Raw genomic sequence first — 25,838 nt, forward strand, 5'->3', positions numbered from 1 at the left:
TGTGACATGTTAGTACAGCACAAGTGCACCCTCAAGAGCAAATAGAAAATAACAATAACAATAATAAAATTAATTTTACTGTAAACCAGAAAAAGCAAACATGCCACACACTGAACAAGGCAAATAAGAGCTAGGGCTTCATAAGAAATTAAACCATTAGGGTTAACCCTGTAAACATCATTTTACATAGCCGTTGACAAATCAAAAGTAGATTTGCAAACAAAAAGTTATAAACCCTGCATAAACTCGTCACTGAGAAATAAAACATTAAAAAAAAAAGTGCAGTCAAATCAGTCTGACCGGTTCACTGGGAGAGCCTGTTTTTCAGAGTAAGTGCTTTGTTGGAAAGTTTCCCTCCATCCAGTTCCATCCAGATCTTTTGGATTACCTCACAAGTGTAGCAGAGGTCAGCAGGATAGCTGAGGTTCAGTGCAAATCAATCCAAACAGCATAGCAACAGCTAATGCTACATTATCAAGGTTTTGTAACACCTTGATGCCTTCAAGAACAATGCCAATGTCCTCTGCTTCATCACTTGAAGCATGTTCTTGGACAACATATATCCCAACGGTGGTGTCTTCACCTAACCTAATCACCAAGCCCCATCGAGAAAAGGATAAACAAAATAGTGACACTAGATCTAGTAAGGTGAAAGTTAGAATGGAGGCAAATTTAGAGACAACAAGTAACTACAGCAGAATATTATATGAACATGTAATTAAATGGAGGCAGTATCTGTGAGAAACCACTTTGAATGTCCCTGCTGATTGGCTGAAATAATGTTGTGCGGCTCAATCTGAGCCACTTTGTTGCACATTTACAGAACCACAGTTGTGTATGAACACAGGACTCTTTTTCAGCACACGCACACACAGATCAGACTGCTGGCAGGCAATGAGATATTTAATGAATATGACAACAAGTCTTGAGAACCTTCTATTCTACCTGTAAGTTCATTTACCAGCAACAAGAAACACTGTAATGATTTTTGGTTATGAAACAGTAACAACTTGATTTAAAAAAATAAAATGTATATTCTTTTAATCGAAAAACAATTTCATTGCAATGATCAAGAGTAAGAACAAGAGAAGAATGGAAGAAGACCATAAGCACCGATTCATATACATACCACATATTTCTGTAGGAGGTTATCTGGATCTTCGCCCATGTAGACACAGACTCCTTTAATGATGCACTCTTGTCCAGCATCTACATAATCATACTGAAAGGACATTTCTAGATTAGCTTCTTAATTCAGCACATGTTCCTTAATCTACTAGTATAAACTGTCCTATGGTTGCACATTTCTTTTCCTACGTATGTAAGTTTCCTATGATTGTGAGAGCCCTGCCGTGCACTCCATGTGAGAGGAGGATTGAAGGGAATTAGAAAAAGAGGAGATAGAAAATAGAAACAGGGGAAAAACAGAGAAGAAAGAGGAGGTAGACAAATATGAAGAAAAATAAGGGAATAGAGGAACAGTTCAAGTTGTTACAAAAAGATGCAATAGTGGAAGGACATGAAAAGTAAACACAAAAAAGCAGCAAATTTTCTAAGACTGTGAGAGCCCTGCATTACTTACATTGGCAATTTGTGCAGTGATTCTCTTGAGCCGTTCACCTAGCTGTCCTCCTTTCCTTTTGGAACAGCCTTGTCAAGTTGTCAGAGTGGAGGTCCAGCTGAGAAAAGAACTTGGACTGAAGTGGTACAGTCGTGATTCTCTTAAATTCAGCGTTGATCTGAAAAAGCACAGTGGATTCAGGGAGAATGTCACCATCTCACATAAAGCAGACTGGGACTGTCAAGAGGGAGATGAAGCACATACAAGTGATGGGCTATCAGGTACATTAGCAATTTGCCAGTACACACAAGCCTTTTCTTTAATCAACAGCAAATCTAAGATGAAAACCCAGCATGAGATCAGCCCTACCTCACTGACTTCAAACAAAGCAGGCCATCTCACCATGAAATCATCCACTGATGGTGCATCACGAACAACCTCATGTCTTCTAAATACGAAAGTCTTTCCCATCTTGAGCCTGACAACCTCTCGGTTGTTCCTCTTCTTTACATGCAAGAGTGAAGCTTTCAGCATGGTTTATAGACTCCTCAGTTTCAGCTTATGAGTATGTTGGGCAAAAATGAACTTCTGCACTCTTTGCCACTTCAATGCCAGAGGCTGCGCTGTGCTGTCCAGCAGGTTTGTTTTTTTAAGAGTTCAATGTCACTTTTGGGCACCCAAGTTTTCTCAGATGTGTGTGATAGTTAGACAGTTTATATTTTAAACTCGTCTTCCATCCACCACATCCGGTGTTGGAGCCCTTCTCAGTTAAACATGGATGTTTCTTCATGAGAGTCTGGGCTACCTGTTTCATCTCCTTATGACTGACATACACTTTATACTGCAGAATTTGTCGCACCAATTCATCAAGGATGGCTGACTTCAACTTGGGATCTGGAATAAGTGCAGTGCCATTTTGAATGTATACTAAACATGCCTGCTGAAGTTTTAACTCTGCATCATAGGAGGATTTAGGTACATGAAACACAGCTGGCCAGGACGACAGTGAGCTTGTAGACTCGCTTGATGACAGTATGTCTGTATCCACAAGTTCACCTGACCGTGATGAAGAGTCAGTTGCTGAGCAAGGACTTGATGCTTGGGGGTGTAGGACTGGATTAAGCACAGTAGAGTTGTCATCATCAAGTTGCATAGTGGTTGGCCTTGACAAATCAATAACTCTAAGAGTGCCTCTGTCTTCCACCTCTGACACTGAGGTTAAGTTGAGGAACTAATTTCCAAACAAGGAGTCCATAAATTGAAGTTTAAAGCTGCCATGAAGTTCACACACACAAGTTCTGAGAGCTGCCATCAGTCAATATGATCTTTTGTATCACAGGAGTAGACATCTTCAAAGCCACTCTGCACACACAAAGAAAATTAAACATCAGACATCAATATAATTCAAATGTCAAATCCAATGGTAAAAACCTATTTATCTATTACTGCATGCAGCAGGTATGCATTTATAGTGAAAATGTTTTTAAAATATAGTAGTGGATTAGGGAAAAAAGAAAAAATAGATAAGATAAGATAATGTAAAACATGGTAAATGCACATACAGGAGATATTACATTTTCATATCAACATTTATCAAAACTATTGTTGCAGGTTTAATGTAAGCTAGTTCATTTTACCTGCATATAAGTACTATAGATCAATATGAAAGCAGGATTAGCTTCAGTAGCAAGTAAGAGTTTTAAAATCAGAGATGCTTTCTCTGATGCAGAAGTAGCATTAGTAGTAATGCTGACAAAAGTCAGCTTAAAAAGCTTATGCTGAAATAAACACCATATGTATTCAAAGATTCAGATTTTTAAATTACTTTTAAGTCTGATATTTATTAAATTGAACCTGTAGACACCCTAGGCAGAATTATGAAACTAGGATAGAACAGATTAAGACAAATTTAATGGCTAACATTTTAACTTAAATTACAACCTCATTAATTCCAATTAAAACCTTTTACTTTTACACTTTTTAATGACTTTCATATCTCTCTCACACACACACACACACACACAGGTTACAAATTGTAATAAAAACTCGGCTCAATTATTGCACACCACCTTTTATTTCAGCATGTCTTTTCAAAGTCACTGATCCAATCTTGTAGTCAACCAGTGAATAAGTATCAAGGAGTTTACTGGATGTCACGAGAGTGAATGTTCTTGTGGGTGATGTTGTTCAAAGGCTCTATAATGCTCTCTATACCAGCCACAGAACTTAATGTAGAATACACTGTCATGTAAAATGCAGATATGGTCAATTTCACTAAATTCAGGCAATCCACCTGTTGCTCTGTGGGCCGGTATCATTCCCTTCCTATAGATTATACCCTTGGTTGTCACACACTGTGCAAGTTGAACCTCAGATGTGTCCGGGAACTTCTGTCTAATGACTTGTGCTATCTCCTCTTTGAGTAGTGGTGGGTAGTGCTGGTATATAATGGTAAATAATGGTGTTTTGGTGGCAGCTTGATGTCTGGGAACAACACTTGGTATCTCTCACTGTGCTCTACGATTTTACCTTCCAAAAAAGCCAGTGAGTCATCACTATGCATAGGGGCAACAACAAGCTCTGTGGTGTCCTTCAGGTCCATGAGAACAAACCATGCAGGCTCATCTTCAGGTACATGGATCCAACAAAAAAAAGGTAAGAACCGGAGCAAGCTCCAGTTCTCATTAGCGTTTCCCCCCACTGTTTTCCTGCTGGAGAAACTTTGTGACACTGCATGAAGTTTGTTTGTCCCATCATCCCATTTGTAGGAATACTTTAGAATGGCATTGTTTAGGTCAACTAATTTTAAATTACTTTCTGGAAATAAGCACTGTTAAGCAAAGAGCAAGTTCCACCGGGATTATACCCTCAAAAACATAATGGGAAAGATCAGGACGATAGCCAAAGATGACATGAAAATGAGATAGATTTTGTGTGAAGACACATTCCTTTTTCACTCCAAAACAACTTGTACTTGTATCTTGAACTTGTCTGACATGGGTCTGATGTAGCTCCTTGGTTCTCAGACTAAAAGCACCAGATGCAACAGAATGTAATTGAATATCACTGCTCTTTCCTGTGCAAAATCTGCAATAGTATTTAACTGAAAAACTCTGCAAAAAATCCTTCAACACTGTGAGCTCCCAGGTTGTCAGCCACTACACTGAATACTGTACCCTGAAGTGACTCACCTAACAGTGGGACATAAACACCGAGCTCCTCAAGAGTTTTTAGATCCTATAAAAGGGGTTAAACAATTTTATCATAACCATAGATGTTCACATCACCAGTTTTGCATAGTTCTGACAAGTAGATAGATGACAGTGAACAATGAGAGTCTGACGGCAAGTTAGCCAATACACAATAAACAGCACAAAGCTTATGCTTATTATGTGAGGTGCCAAGTGGGTTACAAGTTTCAAAGTCGTCCCTTGAGTATCTGTACTGATATGACACACCAGAATATGTGCCTTCATGTCTTTGATGGCCCCTTAACAACTTTAGTAATGATATCTTCTCTATTTAACAGCTGCTGTAAGGACTTCGATATTGGGACATATTGGAAGCTGCGTTTGTTTTTAGTATAAAGAATGTATTCAACTGGCTCTACAACCCCGAAGTTCTCTTTGTAATACTGCTTACGCAGATAGGTGGTACTTAGAGAGATACCTTTTTGTATGGACCTTTGCACCGGATTACTGGAACAAATTGCATTAACAGTTTCTCTAATTGCAAGTTCATCAAAAGAGAGGTTTCTCTGATGAAAGATGTCTCTCACAGTGTCACAAGATAATGGAAAAGGGGTAGAACAGATCAAATGATGGAGTTCCCTGAGAAATTCATCTACAGCTTAAGTCGGCACATGGACCAAATGTTCTAACTTCAGCAAAGCAGCTACAAATCTTCGCCCTATGACCTTCTGCAAGTCTTCTGAATGTGAATGACTGTTTGAAGGAATGGCAGTATCTGACTGCAAAACACACTCCTCACAATTTTCCTCCAATTCATTCACACATGATATCCTTGTAGTTATGTCTACTTCTTCTGGTTTAAAATCAACCAATGTGTGATGGCGATGTTTTCGTTTTTTGTGTGATTTAAAAGTACAATAAATGTTTGTCTTGAAAGTCACAGCCTAAAAACATACAAATGACACTCTCGTTTCGCTTGTTTACACCAGCAGAATAAAGCAAGTCTGTATTTTCAATTATAATCATATGTGAAAAAAACATTTAACATTTTCTATCAACAACTCATATTCTTTTTAAAATATATCTGAAGGTTAAATGAAAATGCAAATTTAGGGCTTAAAGTAATATGAGAGCACTTACCATTATAGAACCTTCTGAATATGTATGATGTCTAAATAGGACAGCGAACCTGTGAAAAAAAATTTGGGATAAGTCAGGTGTCTCATTCAAAAAAAAAAAAAGCACACACAATCACAAAGCAAAGGTGCAAGATGCAGACATTTACTTTGATTACACTTTCTGAACACAATGGCAAGTAGGGATAGGATTTTGAATATTAGGCCTGGGCGATAAACGATAGCAATGTATATCCTCTATGGATGAGAAAACAGCTCCATGTATGCACTAAATGCACAATATATAAGCACAATAAATACTGTCCTTCTCTCAAGGCTCATAGCAGGCTCATGGAGCCTGTTGACACGCAAACAGCCAATTTTCTAAATGAGAGTCCCATGTGTGCTCCCTACCTTGCTCCTACAGCCTATCATATATATTATAACGACACACACACACACACACACACATACAGTCCTAAATATGTCATAACTTTGTTCTTATTTCCCCTCCTCCCCTCACCCCCTATAGTCACAGTCTGGAGCAGGGGACAAACAAAGCTTGATGAAATCCACTCACACAGCCGGCTAACTGCTGCTATCCATCGGCTTTAACTTTGACAAAGCACCATGGTCAGCAGCGGGTCCGGGGGTTCAGCGAACACATTTACTGACGCTAACTGTCGACAGTAAATTAACTAGCGGGTGCTTGCTCACGTTCCCTAACATGTGATGCAAATATCAAGGCTATACATACACACTGATAGCTATAGTTAGCAGGCCATTGCGATTGTTATATAACGTTACTGTAACTTGAAAACATATAAATTTGAAGACCTTACTTTTTCAGTGATGGGGTCGGTGACTTGCTGGTGCAGAGCATGGAGACTTTTTCCACAACTTTCACAATCTTAGGGCCTTTCTTGGTTATTTGGCACCCAACATTCGGCTCCTTAGCGCCAACTTCTGTTCTGGAGTGGTTAATGACACGTCCTGGCGACATTTGAAAGTTTTCCATTTCTGGTAGAGACAACTCGATTACATTGAGTATGTTTTTTAAATTTGATCAATTTCAGTCTACATGAAAGAAACTAGCACGTTCAACATTATCTATAAACAACTTAAGTCTACTTCACTAAATCGTGTTCACAAGCAGAATATAAATACATTGTGTTGCATATACTAACTTCACATTTGTAAATTCAAAGACCCACTGTTTCTTGTTTTTTCAGTGTATTGGATGGTGTCAGGGGAGAACACTGGGCGGGAGTGGTGGATGGATCAAACAAACAAACCTAGACTTTGATGTCGTCTGAATGTAATGTTTTTTTCTACACCTTACCATATGCCTCCTTCTCCTAATTCTGACCAACCATGCCAGCATGTGCATTTGTTGACGTCCCGGCATTGGTTGCCATGTGTTGCTGTTGCCTAAACATAACCACGTGCAGGATAATCTCACCATGTGCATTTGTTGGTAGCAGCATCCCAGGATGTTAAGAGTAAATGCAGGTGGATACTTAAAATGTAATATTTAGACATGGAAGTCCACTGCAAAGCTGAAATATGTCGAATGAGAACATGTTGGTTCAGTCATGTAGAATGTTATTTTACAAAAAAAATACAGACCTAACTGAGATGAGGGAGAAATTAGTGTACATAGCTTTACATAAAAGAATAATATTGCTGATTAAATGAAACTGACCAGGGGAAGAGAGAGCTGTTACCATCACCCCTGAAGCTCTTTCAGGGAGCATTTAGGGGTTGAAGCAGCTTGAACTGGGAGGGTCAAAACACTGAAGACTGAACTCGCCATGTTTCTATTCTCAACACAGCTACCTCAACCAAAAATTAGTCTTTCACAGTTTAATTTAATTTCAGAGGTGTTTCAAGTTACTCATCCTCGGGGTGATGGCATCAGAGGACACTGGAGCTCTTTGATGTGTTAATTAAAGCTCAACAACAAAACAACACAGATTAAAAAATAGAATAGCTCAAAGCTTCCTAAGGGAAAAGTATTCCTAAAAAATCCCGTTTGCCCAGTTTTTTTATATATATTTTTTTGTATGTACATGGTGTGAAGTAAAAGTGCTTTACTGTTTATATTTCTGGTCAATTAACACACTCCATCTGGGTAGTTATTATCTTCAATTCATTTGACAATCATGTTAAAAAGTGCTAAATACAGCAGCTTTGATGCATCTGCTGGCTGTTTTGTACGTTTATATGTTCCTGTCAATGTTTCTAAAGTAGCATAGTTTATGAGCTGACTTTCCATCAGGAAGTGCCAAGCTGTGGACCACTGTTCAAGACCAACAAACAACAAAAGTGGTTGTGATTAAGCGAGTCATTGCTTTGTGTCCAGTTGTTTTTTAGGCACTGAACTAGGGTGGTTTTGTAGCAACCCATTGCTGTGTTTCCAGTGGAGATAGTCCATCAAAAAGCAGGTTTTTGAAGCCAAAACATGGTCCAACCAAACCAAATGACCAAAAAACTGTGGTGTAAAATTATTAAGTCCAGGCGAGTATATCACTACACCCTGAAGAGGGCGCAAGCCGATATGCGTTGGTTTATTTTTAATGTTTCTAGCCTTATGAAATGGGCCTTTTACGGTTTTCAAACCATCCTGAGTGCCTGGACCTTGATTATCCACACAACAGTTTTTTTTATTAAAAGTTCATGCCTTTTTGGAGAAACGTACAATGCCAACATTTATTCTAGCAACTGGGTTTGATCCACAAGGACCTTTAGAATGCAGCAGCTAAGCTTCTGACTGTTTTTAATAGACGACATCACATCACCCCAATCCTGGCTTCACTTCATTGGCCTCCTGTTAATTTATAGAATTGATTTTAAGATTTTACCGATCACTTTTAAAGCTCTTCTGGGTTTGGCCACATAACAAAAAATAACAGCAATGTCAACCCCTTATGAGCCAGTTTGCAGCCTTTGATCCTTAGGTGGGGCCTCTCTGACCGTTCCAAAGCCAAGGTTTAAAACTAAAGGTGACCGGGTTTTTGTCACCAAGGCCCCTCAGCTTTACAGGGACCTGCTAGAGGAGATAAGGCTGGCAGAATCAGTGACTTCTTTTTAGTCACTTCTTAAAACCAATTTTTATAGACTTGCCTTTATGTGATGTCATCTTTTCATATTATCTTTTTATTTCTTTTTTATATATTCTATTTTACCTTTTAAATTATGTTTTACCTATTTTATTTCTAGTTTATTTTGTTGTTTTTGATCTATTCCTTTGCAATATTTTATATTGACATTATGCATCCTGCATCATTCATCTTCTAGTTTTAATTTTATCTTAACTTGGCTTTACGTTGTTGCATCGCCATCTATGTGTCCCATTTCTGCTTTGGCTTTGTTTATCAAAGCACTTTGTAAACATTGTTTTTAAAGGCGCTATATTATTATTATTATTATTATTATTATTATTATTATTACATGGACATTGGACAGCTTTGAAAGTGCTGAAGGTCACTCCTCCAGCTTCCAGTACTGAAGTATGACCTCTATTTCAATGTACTGAGATGAAACATATTCACATTTGAGCCCTGGTTAGATGGCAAATGAGAATATTTCTCAAAAGTTTAATATGTTCCTAAACTTTTGAACTTTTCATGCAGAGATAACGTGTGCATTCATTTCCTCCAGAAAAACGACTTTTTTAGTTGAAAGTTAAGGTGATTACAGAGTGAGGATCGTAACCTTTTCTTCCCTAAAAAAGCCCTCTTTTATATAATTTAAAACTACGTGGGTGCCATTGAGAAGATTAACAGCTTTCATCTTTAAGAAACACACGTCTTGGAGATCTGAAGTGTTTTTTGTCAGACAACAGCTCTGCACACTCACTTGTTTGAATGTGCGTGGAGTGTGTCATCTTGGGAATGAGTTTACACCAGCGGACTGTGCTGTACACACTACACACACAAATGGAGACTTTGAAATGCATACACAATGACAAGCTTCACGCAGCCTGAGGCACAGGAACTGTTAGATAAGGTGTGTGTTTACATAAGCACTGCTGCATAATGCTATTTTCTCATGTGTGTTGGTATATGTGTGTGTTTTTCTGAAGATGAGAACAGAAGAACAGGTTGCTGTTTAAATCAGGTCAAACACCTGTTTGGTTCTGTAAAAATAGGATTCATGTGTTGTGTGTATATCTGAGCGACGGCACCAGATTGGAGAGTTCAAATGGAGGTCTTAGGAAATGTGTTTTAGTCCATGAAATCATAGAACAAGTTGTTTTATAAGGAAACCCCCCCTTTCAGGCTTGAGCTGTCCCTTCTATTATAAGGGAAAAAGCCCCCAAAATTTTCTTTAAAAATATAATAATAATACTACTACTACTACTAATAATAATAATAATAATAGAAAGAAAGAACCCTTTTTGGTTCCTGGGAGAACGTTTTAAAAAGGTTCCACTTGAAACCATTTCATATACTTGTGCCACCACCTTAGCTCTGGCTCTTGAAACGGTTCCGTTCAGGATTCTTGGAAGCCTGGTGTTATCAACCAGCCTGCATTTCCACCAGCTTAACGTAGAACCACTGACATCAAAAATTTGTCGACAACAGAGGACATTGCACAATGCACAACAGAAGTGTTTAGAAAAAGCAGTGATTACAAAGATGACTTGCGAATTTTTTTGTCTGACGGTTTGTCACTTGACTCACCCATCATTGCCTTCTCCACCCTCTCATTACAACCTATAGAATATTTACGGAAGCCCTGAGGGGCAAGATTTTTTTTTTTTTTTTTCAGGAGGAAATAACCACAAGAGGCCTGAAGCGTACCACCAGGGGACTTTTTATTTCTCTCTGCACTCTAAATACAACATACATCTCTTATTAGATAAAACATGAGAAAACATAAACACAGTGTACTGTAACTTCTGCAAGTGACAGTGACCACTATGACCATAACCTTTTATGTAACATGAAAGTGCTCATGTATCAGAATTTGAATAATAAGAGATGCATGTTGTGTTCAGCGTGCAGAGAGAAATGAGAGAAGTGCCCTGGTGATGCCTGTGCGCGTTGAATTGGAGGCACCCGATGCCACCATCCACCATCCACCATCGGCACCAATTCTGTCCGAGCATGTTCTTGTCTGACGTTGTCCAGCCATGTTGCGGTTGGATGTGGAAGGTGGTTTTTGGCATCACACCCCTACGCCAGAAGCACGGACAGAGCGCACATATTTGACAAATTTGGGGTGAAAATGTGTTGCTACATCTACCCTCTAACAGGTTTATTCATGTGGTTCAGAAATTTTCATATGTCATACATGGAAATAGCTTCAAGACCTCAACAAACAGAAAAGAAAAGCCCTTCAGGAACCGGCTGTAAATTTAGGCACAACAATGTGAAGGCAGGCAGTGAATCTAAACATGCTGTCCCTGATCGTTTTTTAGCTGAACTGACTGATGGTTGTGTTTAAGCAGCAGTGATGATGAGATCAGATCTGACTCACCAGCAGATAAAATGAATCGTTTTATTTCTGCTTTCTATTTTTATTTCTGGAGAACCAGTCTGTGTGAAGAGGATGGTGGGATGGAGCGAGGTGAAGGTGAGATTTCCTTTAATGAAAAGGAAGCCGAGAGGAGGTTGGTTAAAAGACAGAAGGGTGAAGAGGTGGAGGGATAAAGGAGGCATGGGGGAGAGAGGGAGAGGGAAGGGAAGAGGGGGGTAGGTGGGAGGAGGACGAAGGGTGCTAATGAGGAAGGGGAGGAGAAAATAATTCTCTAATTAACACTACCGGAGGTTGCCTCCAGACGTCCTGATGCCTCTCCCATCTTTTCTTCTACTGCATCTGTCCATCCTTCCCCTTTATTTCTTCCTTCCTTTCATTCCAGCCTCCTCTTCCTCCTCTTTTGTTTCTCTACCTCCTTTTGAAAACCCCCTGCTCTTTCTTTCTTCCTTTCAAATCCCCGTGTGTCTTCCTCTCTTCACTCCTTAATTTCTGTTAATCCTCACACCATCTTCCATCTTTTTTTTTCTTCCTTACTCATCTTCTGTCCTCTCTCTCTCGCCCACCTCTCCCTCCCTTCCTCCTTTTTCCCCGTTCTCCTCCAGGAGATGACAGGCTGAAGCAGGTTGTTATTAATCCAGTCTGTTCTCCCTGGGGTTTGTACAAGCAGACTGACAGGAGGAGTCTCCAGGAGAACGCAAACACTCTCAGCACTGACGCTCTGGGGAGGAGAGGCTCAGAGAGGGAACACAGGAATGAAGGGAGTAAGGAAAGTGGATAAGGGAAGTTAGAGGGATAATGTGAGAAGGACTAGGATTCAGGGGGACAAGAAAAAAGAGAAAAATGGAAAAAGGAATGGGTTAGGAAGATAGAAAGGAAAAAATTCAACCCTTGCCAGGTAAGAACACTGAAACTGAACCATTACCCAAATATATCTAAGTGGCAATGTTTTTTGTTTGTTTGTTTGTTTGGGGATATTTTCTTCCCAATAAGGGCAACAGGGATTACTTTTTTGGTAGGCAACCAAAAGTATGTGCTGTGTGTTGGCAACACATTCTCATCCCAAGTCTTCACATATTGCAGTTTTGCAGTGTACTTCCATATCAAATTACTACAAGGAAAAGGGTAGATTTATGTCTTTTTTCAAAGTAGAAAGACACCTAGAACATAATATGTAGACATAGAAGTCCACTGCAAAGCGGCAACATGTGATGAGTTGGGATAAGATCGTGTATGACTGCTTTGCCACAGCAAACCACAGAGAAGCTGGGATTACAACACACACACACACACACACAAGGCCATTACCTCACTATATCTTCGGATAGCAAATAGTGATTTGCTTCTATATTATTGCTGTTGTGTTGTCTCCTACAGAACCTTGAAAACTCACCATCAGATCTATTATTTGATACTGTACTTGAAAGTTTCCATATACTTTCATGACTTGAGTATCTTGACCCCTCGCTGTAGCCGCTAAAATCTCCTCTAAATTGCTTCCATTATACAGCACAAAGGCTGCAATCCAAACAAAAACTGCACCTTTCCTTTATTCATGCAGAAAGCCTATTTCTCTCAGCATCAGAGCAGGATGACAGCAAAATGGAGCTCTGCCAGAGCTGAGTGTCGGTTAGACTGATTTCAGCAGAAGGCTTACGGCTTTTAAATCCATCTTTCAGAAAAACACAGACCTGTCCTTACCCTGTCTAAATAAAAACTTGTGTGTATTTATGTGGCTGTGCTGAAGCCTCTCCAGCTGAAGGGAGTGGGTGTAGCAAATATGGTTTTAAATGTCCTTGTTTTGCTCTGACACCCAAATAAAGGCATTTCAGTTTGGGATGAAAGACGCACAGTACCTTGGTTTTCTTTCAAAATCAATTTAGATCTATTGCTCTCTGAAAAGCCTTCAGATGAACATTGTAATATGTGTCAGAGTGGCAGTGTCATTTTACATCTTCACAGAATACATCCTGACAGTGTCTGCTTTGAATTAGAGGCTCTCCTCCTCCTCTCCTCCCTTTCTTTTGCTTTCCCGAGATATTTTTAAAGCTTTATTGTGAATCTTTATTTGTCTATCTCAGGGATTTTATAAGTCCACTTTGTAACTCTGACCTTTGACCTCATTACTCTCATTTCATATAGGGCCTGAGGTGAAGCTGTACATTTGAGAAATTAAGTCAAGGCAATTTGAATCCTGAGCAAATTGGCTTAGCTTATTTCAAAAATATATGGGAAGAGCAAAGAGCAACTCAGAAAATGAACAAGGAATTAGTCAAAAGTTACAAAAACAATACCTGAAATTTGCAGAAAAAAATTGAAAGTCAAAGTAAATGAGTGATTAAAAAAAAAAAAAATGTGTTAAAAAAATGAATGCTGATTAATTGCGTTCCATGGTGCCCTTGGACTCGGTGCGTCACTGAAAGCCACAGTGACTTTGTAACATGAATTTTCATACCATTGAAGTACAAACTTCAAGCCTGAAATATCACTTCAATGCAAAGCATTTAGCAGGGAACCCTGAGGTTCCCTGTCAGAGACAAGGAAATACAAAGAAGTCTGTTTCACTCAAAATAGCATACAACTTCCCTGCTTTTGTAATAAAAGTCCTCTAACAACATCTTTGTTGATAGAATCCCATTGATTGTTTACACAAGGCATTTTATTTTGAAATATTTGCAGGACCATGTTGTTGACAATGCAGGCGCTTGTGCAACTTCATCATTGAGTGAAATTTGTGCTTATAAGTATGAATTGAAATACTTTCACAGAAATTTTGATGCATGCGATTCACTTAAATGAATTAATCACAGAGCATGTAATATATATACATAAAGATGTATATAATCAGAAAACAGAAAATTAGAGAAATTTAATACAATGTTGCTCCATGAGGTCCAATGTGTCCTAAAATATTGTGCAAAATATATAAAACACATAATAATAATAATAACATAGCCTACATTTTACCACATGTATGTCACAGTCTGCTCCCCTGTCTCTCCCTCCAATCAAATTCTTCAGCTCTTCAGTTGTCCTCCCTTCCTACCTAATGTGCATTAATCAATGACCTGAACCCGAACCGCACACACTGAAACTGTGTGTTTCTACATAGTACATCGGCACGAAGTTCTCACCCATGTTTTATGTGATTACGTCTCCAGTATGCCCCTCCCTGCGCTACCACCTTATCGTGGTGGAGGGGTTTGCGTGTCCCAGTGATCCTAGGAGCTCAGTTGTCGTGGGCTTTATGCCCCTGGTAGGGTCACCCATGGCAAACAGGTCCTAGGGGAGGGACTAGACAAAGTGTAGCTCACCGGACCCCTTATGTTGAGTAAGAAAAATGGTCCAAAGTGTCCCTCGCCTGGACACGGGTCACCGGGGCCCCCCCTGGAGCCAGGCCTGGGGGTAGGGCTCGATGGTGAGCGCCTGGTGGCCGGGCCTGTACCCATGGGGCCTGGTCGGGCACAGCCCGAAGAGGCGACGTGGGGCCTCCTTCCAGTGGGCTCACCACCCGTAGGAGGGGCCAAAGCGGTCGGGTGCCGTGTGAGTTGGGCGGCGGCCGAAGGCAGGGACCTTGGTGGTCCGATCCTCGGCTGCAGAAACTAGCTCTGGGGACATGGAATGTCACCTCTCTGGTGGGGAAGGAGCCTGAACTGGTGCGCAAGGTTGAGAAGTTCCGACTAGATATAGTCGGCCTCACCTCGACGCACAGCATGGGCTCTGGAACCAGTCCTCTCGAGAGGGGTTGGACTCTCTTCCACTCTGGAGTTGCCACAGGTGAGAGGCGCCGGGCAGGGGTGGCAATACTTGGAGTCCTTAGAGGGGGTGCTGGAGAGTGCTCCTTCTGGGGACTCCCTCGTTCTGCTGGGGGACTTCAACGCTCACGTTGGCAACAACAGTGAGACCTGGAGGGGCGTGACTGGGAGGAATGGGCCCCCCGATCTGAACCCGTGTGGTGTTTTGTTATTGGGCTTCTGTGCTCGCCACAGATTGTCAATAATGAACACCATGTTCAAGCATAAGGATGTCCATATGCACACTTGGCATCAGGACACCCTAGGCCACAGTTCGATGATCGACTTTGTAGTTGCATCATCGGACTTGGGGCCGCATGTCTTGGACACTCGAGTGAAGAGAGGGACGGAGCTGTCAACCGATCACCACCTGGTGGTGAGTTGGCTCCGATGGTGGAGGAGGACGCCGGTCAGACCTGGCAGACCCAAACGCATTGTGAGGGTCTGCTGGGAACGTCTGGCAGAGTCTCCTGTCAGAAGAAGCTCCAAATCCCACCTCCGGGAGAGCTTCAACCATGTCCCGGGGGAGGCAGGGGACATTGAGACGGAGTGGGCCATGTTCCGTGCCTCCAGTGCTGAGGCGGCCAACCGGTGCTGTGGCCGTAAGGTGGTCGGTGCCTGTCCGAACCTGTTGGTGGACACCGGCGGTAAGGGATGCCGTCAGCGTGGGAGGAGTTCGGTGAGGCCATGGAGAACGACTTCCAGACTGCTTCAAAGAGGTTCTGGACCACCATCCGGCGTCTCAGGAGGGGAAAGCGGTGCTCTGTCAACACTATGTATGGTGGGGACGGGGCGCTGCTGACCTCGACATTGTGGATCGGTGGAAGGAATACATCGAAGACCTCCTGAATCCCACCGATACGCCTTCCGGTGAGGAAGCAGGGCTTGGGGACTCGGGGGTGGGCTCTTCCATCTCTGGGGCTGAAGTTGCCGAAGTGGTCAAAAAGCTCCTCGGTGGCAGGGCCCTGGGAGTGGATGAGGTCCGCCCGGAGTTCCTTAAGGCCCTGGATGTTGTGGGGCTGTCGTGGTTGACACGACTCTGCAACATTGCGTGGACATCAGGGGCAGTGCAGACCGGGGTGATGGTCCCTCTTTTTAAGAAGGGGGACCGGAGGGTGTGCTCCAACTACAGGGGAATCACACTCCTCAGCCTCCCTGGTAAGGTCTATTCAGGGGTAATAGAAAGGAGGGTCCGCTGGACAGTCGGACCCCGGATTCAGGAGGAGCAATGCGGTTTTCACCCCGGGGGGACTCCGCCAGGGCTGCCCTTTGTCACCGATTCTGTTCATAACTTTTCTAGGCGCAGCCAGGGTGTTGAGGGGGTCCGGTTTGGTGACCTCAGGATTGGGTCTCTGCTTTTTGCAGATGATGTGGTCCTGTTGGCTTCATCAGGTCATGACTTCCAGCTCTCTGGATCGGTTCGCAGCCGAATGTGAAGCGGCCGGGATGAGAATTAGCACCTCCAAATCCGAGGCCATGGTTCTCAGCCGGAAAAGGGTGGAATGCCCGCTCCAGATCGGGGATGAGATCCTGCCCCAAGTGGAGGAGTTTAAGTACCTCGAGGTCTTGTTCACAAGTGAGGGAAGGATGGAGCGAGAGATCGACAGGCGGATCGGTGCGGCGTCTGCAGTAATGCGGACTCTGCACCGATCTGTCGTGGTGAAGGGGGCTGAGCCGAAAGGCAAAGCTCTCGATTTACCCGTCGATCCTCGTTCCTACCCTCACCTATGGTCACGAGTTTTGGCTAGTGACCGAAAGAACGAGATCGCGGGTACAAGCGTCCGAAATGAGCATCCTCCGTAGGGTGGCCGGGCTCTCCCCAAGAGATAGGGTGAGAAGCTCGGTCATCCGGGAGGAGCTCGGAGTAGAGCTGCTGCTCCTCCGTGTTGAGAAGAGCCAGATGAGGTGGTTCGGGCATCTAATTACGATGCCTCCTGGATGCCTCCCTGGTGAGGTGTTCAGGGCACGTCCCACCGGCAGGAGGCCCCGTGGTAGACCCAGGACATGCTGGAGAGACTATGTGTCTCGGCTGGCCTGGGAACGCCTCGGGATCCACCTCGGAAGAGCTGGATGAAGTGGCCGGGGAGAGAGAAGTCTGGGCTTCCCTGCTTAGGCTGCTGCCCCCGTGACCCCACTCCAGATAAGCGGAAGAAAATGGATGGATGGATCTCCAGTATGATCTTGTGCACACAGCTGATACCCTACAGAGGTTTATTTATGTGTATATTTAATATTGCCTATTCAGTGTGGACACAGAGACGCTTCCTTGATATTAAAACACGCTGTTAGACCTTCATATGTGCAGAGGGACATATTTTCACAATGCACATTATGACCGGAGAAATCCATCTAAATTTGTAAGACTTGAACAAATGTTCATGCTCAGATGCAGAATAACGCAACGCAGCAGCTGATGATGAAGCCTCTGCTGTGTGACAGAGAGGAGAGAGAGGAGAGGAAGAGGTGGTGGCAAAATAATGTTGTAGTTTTTTCAATTATTGATAAATTATTGCGAATCCTGCTCTGTCACTTTATGACCCGCCCGCCCAAATTCTGGGATGATTTTTAATAAGCTCACCCGGGGTCATCACTAACACACACTCTTACACAGACAGGCTGTGTGGTATAACTGTGCAGATAATTAATGTAAGGAAATAAATGACCTAAATAACTATAACTCTGATCCCTATATGAATTAGATTTGAAAGGATTCTTCTCTCCTTGTCAGTGTGACAGCTGATCAGCTGATCAGCTGATCAGCACGTCATCTGTTACTGTCACAATTCACAGCTTCCCCTCCTCTCTCCTCGTGTCTCCTCTTCCACTCCTCCGCCTGCATCCCCTGTGGGAGGGACTTCGACGTGAGGAGAGGAGCCGAGTGAAGGATGCTTAGAGTTGGGTTAGGGTGTTGGATAGCACCCCAGCCACTCTCTGCTGCCCTACAATAACCAGTCTCAGTCACCTGGCCTTCCCAGCCCACCTCACCACCTGCTTCCCATTTTCCCTCATCAGCTCAGTGCTACATATACTGGTGCATGTCCATTTGTGCTTTGTTTGTTTGTCCAAGGTGATGTGCTACTTTGTTGTTTCATGCCTCTGTTTTCAGACCACCTGCACTCGTCTCTTTAGCTTTATTTTCCTCGTGAGCTTTGGCAGGTCTACAGAAATTGTTATGGCTGCAAGCACGTGGCTGAAACAGACACCTATAGTCCCTGGTTTTGCCTTGAAATCCAAAACAGGACAAGAAAGGAAGATACAAAGAGAAAACAAAAAACATCAAATGGTTACAGGTAGAGGTTGAATTTATTGCTTTTGTGTCAGGGAGAATATACATCTGCAGTATAGTTTCATATACTGTTGTTTGTCAGACATATCATTTTGTGTTAAATAAATGAAATCATTCAAACATCATGTATCATAAATGTTCAGGGGCTGTTTTTTAACTCTTTTGAGCAGCATCACTTTTCTTGTGCTGCTGTCACAAGCATTTCAACCTTTGAACCCTGAGGAAATTGCTGTGATTTCTTTCAAAAACATGGGGGGGGGGGCAATGAGCAACTTAGTAAGAAATGATCCACAAATTGCAAGAAATTAGTGGTTTGGCATTTTTTTATTTTTTTTAAAGCTAGGAAAAAGATGTTGAGGGAAAAATGGAAAAAAGCTAGGAAAAAAAACCTTGGTCTCTAAAAATCCTTCATGTTTGGGGACTAGAAAGCTGCTGGGAAGAGAGCAATGGGTTCCTAATGGTGACTAAAAGTCACCCATTTGTCTTTCCTAAAAATTACCTTTACTTAGGAGTTAAAAAGAGCAATGGGTCCTTTAAAATCAACCAAGTTTTGGGGCTAAATGCTGCTGGAAAAAAGGGGCAAGAAGTTCCTAGAAATCACCCATTTGCGAGCTTAAAAAAAGCACTGAAAGAAAAGCATTCCTATCCCTAAAAATTACCTTAACTTGGGATTTGAAAAGCAATGGGTTCCAAAAAATCATCCAAGTTTGGGGGCTGAATGTTGTTAGAAAAAAAAACCCTGGGTCCCTAAAAAATTCTCCAGCTTTTTTTTTTAACTAAAATACTGCTGGGAAAAAAACAAGGGGTTCCTAAAAATCACAAATTTTGCGAGCAAAAAAAAAAAAAAATGAGGTCCCTAAAAATTACTCTTGGGAGATTAAAAGAGCCATGGGTTCCTAAAAATCACCTATGTTTAGGGACTAAAAAGCTGATGAAAGATCACCCAAGTTTGGGGGCTGAATGCAGCTGGGAAAAAAATCTGCAGGTCCCTAAAAATTACTCATTTGGGACTAAAATGCCATTGGAAAAAAAGTAATGGATACCGAAAAAAAACTAACCACATTTGGTGCATAAAAAGCTGCTGGAAAACTAGCAACGACTCACTAAATCACAGCCAATTTTGTTGTTTGTGGTCTCGAACACTGGTCTGCAGCTTGGCAGGTATGTTTCCTGCTGCGACCCTGCCTTTGGTTGTGCTCGTGCTGTGGCTGTACTGATACTGTGCCCCCCGCTCGCCCTGATTGTGGTCTGGTCCTGGTTGCACTGATGTTGTGATCTTGCCTTTGGACACCTCCCTATCAACATATGCATGAGACTGTTATCATCACCCTCAACATCATCATAGAGTGCAATTAATAATTTCACAACTACCGTTATTGTAATATGACATGCATCTGTCTCTATTATTGCTCTGCCTCTCTCCCCCCTCTCCCCCTCTCTCTTTCTCTTTCCTTTTTGTCATGATTGTATTTCATTTGTTATTTACGACATCTGTTGCTCGTCTGTCCGTCCTGGAAGAGGGATCCCTCATCATCCTCTACCACTCTTCCTGAGGTTTCTTCCTTTTTTTTCCCCGTTACAGGGGTTGTTTTTCGGGAGTTTTTCCTTGGGTGATGTGAGGGTCTAAGGGCAGAGGGATGTCGTACACTGTAAAGCCCTCTGAAGCAAACCATGTTTTGTGATAATGGGCTCTATAAATAAAATTGACTTGACTTGACTCCTCGGTGGCACGCCATTCCTTCATCCCCTCCCCCTCCCGATGACAGTCAGCTCATGAAACAACACTTCAGAAACAATGGCAGACAGCAAACAATGTATGAAGTGAAGCTATCTAGCAGAATTTTGGGAGCAGGACCGCACCTCAACTGCGCCTCTTCCTCCTAACCCACTCTTCCCCTTTCATTCTCGTATTCTGCAACCCCCCGTTAACCTCTTTCCTTTTTCCTCCTTCTCTCCGTAGGGTCCGTCGTGCCCGGGAGCCGCAGTGGATTCCCCACCGAAGCTTCCCCACACCGCACTCATACGTCCCACAGTAATTCAACATCAATGTTTATACCAGTTTACGTTCATGTCAATAAATTGTCAAAATGATTCTCCTGTTGAGGTGTGGTCTTTTCTAGTGAAATGCGCAAATGTAACCTATTCACGGTTTGCAGAGACATCTAATGGCAACACTTTCTTGTAGCAACTGGGCTGCATGAACCTTCATGACTGAGCTATGTCGTGTGTGTAGATGTCCACATGTGCAACAGTCTGAAAATAATGTGCATGTGCAGCGATGCACATTTATAACATCTGGAAGGCTGGCGACAGTAAACAATTCTATTATGCAAAAAAACACGAGTACATTACATTCATATTTAATGATTGTGTGAAAGGTTAATGCAAACAGTTGCTGCTGCTCTTTGTGTTTTTCATGTCATGAATGAGACACGCATGCATGCACTTGAACGTGTGATGATTTTCAATTGCCCCATTTGACAGGCTCTCGCACATTCAGTGAGCAACGGTGTGTGTTGTCAAATCTGTGTGTGTGTGTGTGTGTGTGTGTGTGTGTGTGTGACATGTAGGTTTGGTACAAACCTGGCAGAAATGTGGTCACGTGACACATTTCGGTCCAAGATTCGCTCATTAGTAGTTGAAGGCGCATGAGGATGTCCTCCACATGTTGAGGGTTCGCCACATGTGACACACACGCTGGCAGGCGCACAAATGACAGGGAGTTCAACCCAATTACAGTTTTAATTACTTTCCCTTTCGGGGTCAGCTTCACTTTGTAAATCTCATTACATTTAACTGGTGTTCATATCCAGCTAGACGGCTTAAAACAAGTGAGCAGGCATTTTATTTCTGCTGCATGTGGAAGAATAAACACCCACTTTGTATCACTGAGACTTGGTTAACTTCTTCCCCACTGCTGCACACTGGCAGCAGTGCTCTCTGGCCCCAAAATGTCCCTTTCCCACTCTTCCTTCTTTTTGAGTGTGTGTGTGTGTGTGTGTATGTGTGTGTGCGTCAGCTCTGTGTTGGATCAGGCTGGCTTGCTTGTTCTCTTATAGTAAAGCTCCACTTCCCCTCATTCGGCAGGTTTTCCAGGTTTTGAGCGATATTTTTGATTTTTTTTTTTTTAGCTGGGTAATTTTGTGGAGCCCATTGCTCTTTTTTTAAACCTTAATCCAAGTATGGGTAATTTTTAGGGAGCTTGTTGCTGTATTTTCTATGTATTTTGGCTTGCAACAGCATTTTAGCCCTCACACATGAGTAATTTTTAAGGACCGAGGGCTTTTTTTTTCAGCACCATTCAGCCTCCAAACTTGGGTGATTTTGGGGGATCCACTCCTCTTTTTAACTCCCAGGTATAGGTTATTTAGGAAACTCATGACTCTTTTGTAATTTTTTTTTTTTTTTTTTTTTTGCTCGCAAACAGGTGATTTTTGGGACTCAATTGCCCCTTTTCCTTTTCGTTTCAAGCAGCATTTAGCCCCCCAAACTTTAGTGATTCCAGGGACCCAATGGTCTTTTGAACTACCAAGTATACAGTAGGTAATTTTAAGGGAACTCAATACTCTTTTTCCAATATTTTTAAGCTTGCAATTATGGGTCATTTGTACCAATTTGTACCTACTTTTTTAGCTCCAGAGCATGGATGACTTTTTGGGACCCGGGCTCTTTTTTCAGCAAATTTTTATCCCTCAAACATGGGTGAATTTTAGTAACCCATCAATGTTTTTCCTGCTGCTTTTTAGCTCCCAGTCATTAGTAGTTTTTAGGTACTTTGGGCTCATTTTCCAGTGGCTTTTTAACCCCAAAACATGGGTGAATTTTGGGAACTCATTGTTCCCCAGCTGCTTTTTTTAGCCCCAAAACATTGGCAGTTATTTAGTGACCCATATCTCTTTTTCAAGCGTATTTTTAGCTTCCAAACGTGGGTGAGGTTTAGCTTTTTATTGCTGATTTTTAGCTGGGATATTGCCGTGTGCAATTTTTGGTTCTCCTTTGGACCCCTGCTGAAGTAATGACACAAAAATAATTTTTTAAGGACACATTCCTTCTTTTTCAGCACTTTTTGCAAAAGCGTAATATGATGGCATTTTCCTCTGGAGACTGGGTCTGTTTATGTCGCGCATGTAAAACTCTTTGTCTGACGGATGAAGCATCAATCCGGTCAACAGATACATAACACTTTTAAAAAGACAGAAATACACACGCATGTTCCATTACACACACTGTGGGAGTCAAATGGAGGCACACACTGTTATATCTAACTAATATATTCATATCCACACATATAATGTACACTTGTCATATTGTTAAGTTGTAATTTGTGCTTAAAGAAGAACAGGGTCATTCGTTGTAGATGTTATAGCCCATTTACATTCACTGCACTCTCTATTGCTCCAAATCATCCTACCATGTCTGCCACTTATAATTACATTTAACTACATCAAACTGCACTTTAAAATGATCTGCTGTCCTGAAGAAGGAATGTAAATTAGCTGATGGGAATGTGACAGAAAGAAGAAAATAAATTAAGATAAGTAAATAAGAAATGAAAGCTGTTTCCTCACACAGGCAGACAGTGTGCTTCCTGTCAGATCAAGACAGGCTAATCCACTTTTAATCATAACACTAACACATGCAGACTGCTAGTCATGTGAGTGCTGAAGCCACTTTTCGAGACACGCCTGGTGACATCGGAATTGTACATCCATGACTTAATAAGATCCCCACTTAATGAACTCCTCTAAATTCCCATATTTTCACATCTTATTTTCTGTATTTGCCGAGCTCATTATCAGCGCATCAGCTTGATGTGTCAAGACATGAAAAACACAGGAGCTCCCCAAAAGCTCTCAGCCACTCAGAAAGAGTTCATGAATCTAAATTTCAAAGAACAACAAATGCAGAAAGTGGAAGACACACAGCTTCACATAAGTACATAAGTGAAGGAAAAACTGAAATATGCTGTTCTATGGTTTCTTTTTTTCATAATTGTTTCTTTTACTGACTGAGTAAAATTTTGAATACAGTATAATTAATTTTCAGTATGTTATATTATCATTGTTTCAAGTCAAGTCAAGTCAATTTTATTTATAGACCCTATTATGACAGAACATGGTTTGCCTCAGAGGGCTTTACAGTGTACGACATCCCTCTGCCCTTGGACCCTCACATCACCCAAGGAAAAACTCCCGAAAAACAACCCCATAACGTGGGAAAAAAAAGGAAGAAACCTCAGGGAGAGCAGCAGAGGATGATGAGGGATCCCTCTTCCAGAATGGACAGACGTGCAAGAGATTAGAGTAAATAAAAAATGAAATATAACTGTGGCAAAAAGGAAAGAGAAAGAGAGAGGGGGGAGGGGGAGAGATGCACAGCAATAATAGAAACAGATGCATGTCATATTACAATAACAATAGGTGTGAAATTATCAAATGCACTCTATGATGATATTGTGGGTGTTGATAAGAGTCCCATGCATATTTTGATAGGGAGGTGTCCAAACGGCTATAACAGCATCGGTGCAACCAGGACCAAGACCACCATCAGGGTGTGTGGGGGGTACAGTATCAGTGCAGCCACAGCACAACCAAAGGCAGGGTCACAGCGCCAGCACAGATATCACCACGATCAGGCACAGCCAGGGTTGCGGCCAGGATCCTGGAAAGCTAGGAAAGAAGGGAACAGGAATGCTCCAGAGAGGCAACGGGATTAGAAATCAAATGTCATGATCTAACTATGTTTAAGGTACAATCTTATTACACATACACACACACAAACACACTCACGGGCCAAAACACACACACCTGCCTGATCCCTGCCCACAGACACACACATACATATACATAAAGGCACACACACACAAACACACACAAATGCAGACACATGCTAAAAAGGACAGGATGAATTTACTACTCCGGTTCCTTTGGGTGATTTGCGACTCAAATCTATAGAGCTTCATAGAGAGAGCTCCAAATCTTAGAAAATTGCTTCTCTTTATTACTGTCATCCAGCATTGTCTTTTCAAGACAAATAAGTAATATTTCATTAAAGTTTTCAATTTTTGCAGTGTGGGTGCTTCCTTATTATTCCAGTTTTGCAGTATTAGTTTCTTATGAAAAAAAAAAAAACTTGCCACCCTGTTGGGTATTTCATATTCCCAACATTTTGAAAAAGACAAATGGTTGGTGGCAAAAACTACTCCACAATTGCAGGTTCTTGAAATCCTTTTCTCAATATCCTTCCAAGTTTTTCTAAATATCTCACAGTACCAAACAGCATGTATGAGGGAGTCTCTCTGAATGCCACGTCTTAGACATTTGGCTCAAAAGTGTCATATGTATGAATTTTATCTCTATGATAACATGTACTTGTCATTCATTTACACTGAATCAAATGTAAATTTTCATTTTTTTATATGGAAGTTGTAAACATTGCTTCCATTTTTCTTTTGTATCTGTTATGCCAAGATCTTCATTCCATTTGTTATATATGTTTTGTAGAACTCCTTCATTGCTCTCAGTTCTGGCAAGAATTTATATGCAGCACCTATTAATCATCTCCTTCCCTTCCTTTTAAAATGTTCTATATTTTCACAGGAAAACTCCTGACATAAAGTGTGCTGGGATGGACACCATCGCCTGAAACTGCACTGGATAACAGAAATGGGGGCCGTCATCATGGGGGATAAAAAATGCAAACATTGTAGGCAGGGTTGCAAAAGTAATATGTATAAAGTATTTTTGCTAAATTTAAGAAAAAGACCAACAAGCAGCAGCTCCCCTTTTGACTGCAAAGCGTCATGAATTAAATCATGAATTAAAAATAAGACACAGAAATATAAATAAATCACGATGCCGGACTGACAGCAGCTAACACAAAAAAATAACATGATGAGTTTACATGACGATCTGTACATTTCATGCCTGAGTGGGCCTTGCTGGTGATCTGCATGTCCGCATACTGCATACATCTTGTGTCATATTCATGAGACGACAAGGAAAAAAACAAGAGGAGGGGAGAGGAGAGGCAGCGAGAGAAGACAAAACAAGAGAGCACAAACACAGAGGAAGCATGGAGGAAAGAGATGAAATGAAAGTGAGAAGTGAATAACTCTCCTGGGACAGTATCAGCCGTAAATCCACGTAGCGATAGTGGAATTAGACGGCGTTCCTTTCGCCAACGAGCCGCAGGGCTACTGTGCTCTAACCAAACCATCTGTCACAATACAACCTTGCTGGCTAACTAGCTAGCTAGCTATTTAAAGCCATATGTCACATTGGCTCTGTGCAGCTCTGTCATTGACGAACCATATGTCCTGTAAATGTCCCCATTAACCCAGAGTCACAGATCATTGTCCTCTAAAGAAAGCAATTCCAAATATTTGTCCCCCAATAAATCTTCACA

The 25,838-nt window shown here is 41.8% G+C and overlaps 1 pseudogene; it reads right to left on the bottom strand.

Annotated features, from left to right (window-relative positions):
* Positions 1–304: 304 nt before the first annotated feature.
* LOC148189451 (uncharacterized) lies at positions 305–2,095 on the bottom strand (annotated as a pseudogene).
* Positions 2,096–25,838: the final 23,743 nt, after the last annotated feature.

The sequence above is a fragment of the Plectropomus leopardus genome, chromosome 6 (assembly GCF_026936395.1).
Source record: "Plectropomus leopardus strain MGB_pleo_1.0 chromosome 6, ASM2693639v1, whole genome shotgun sequence".
Taxonomy (NCBI): domain Eukaryota; kingdom Metazoa; phylum Chordata; class Actinopteri; order Perciformes; family Serranidae; genus Plectropomus; species Plectropomus leopardus.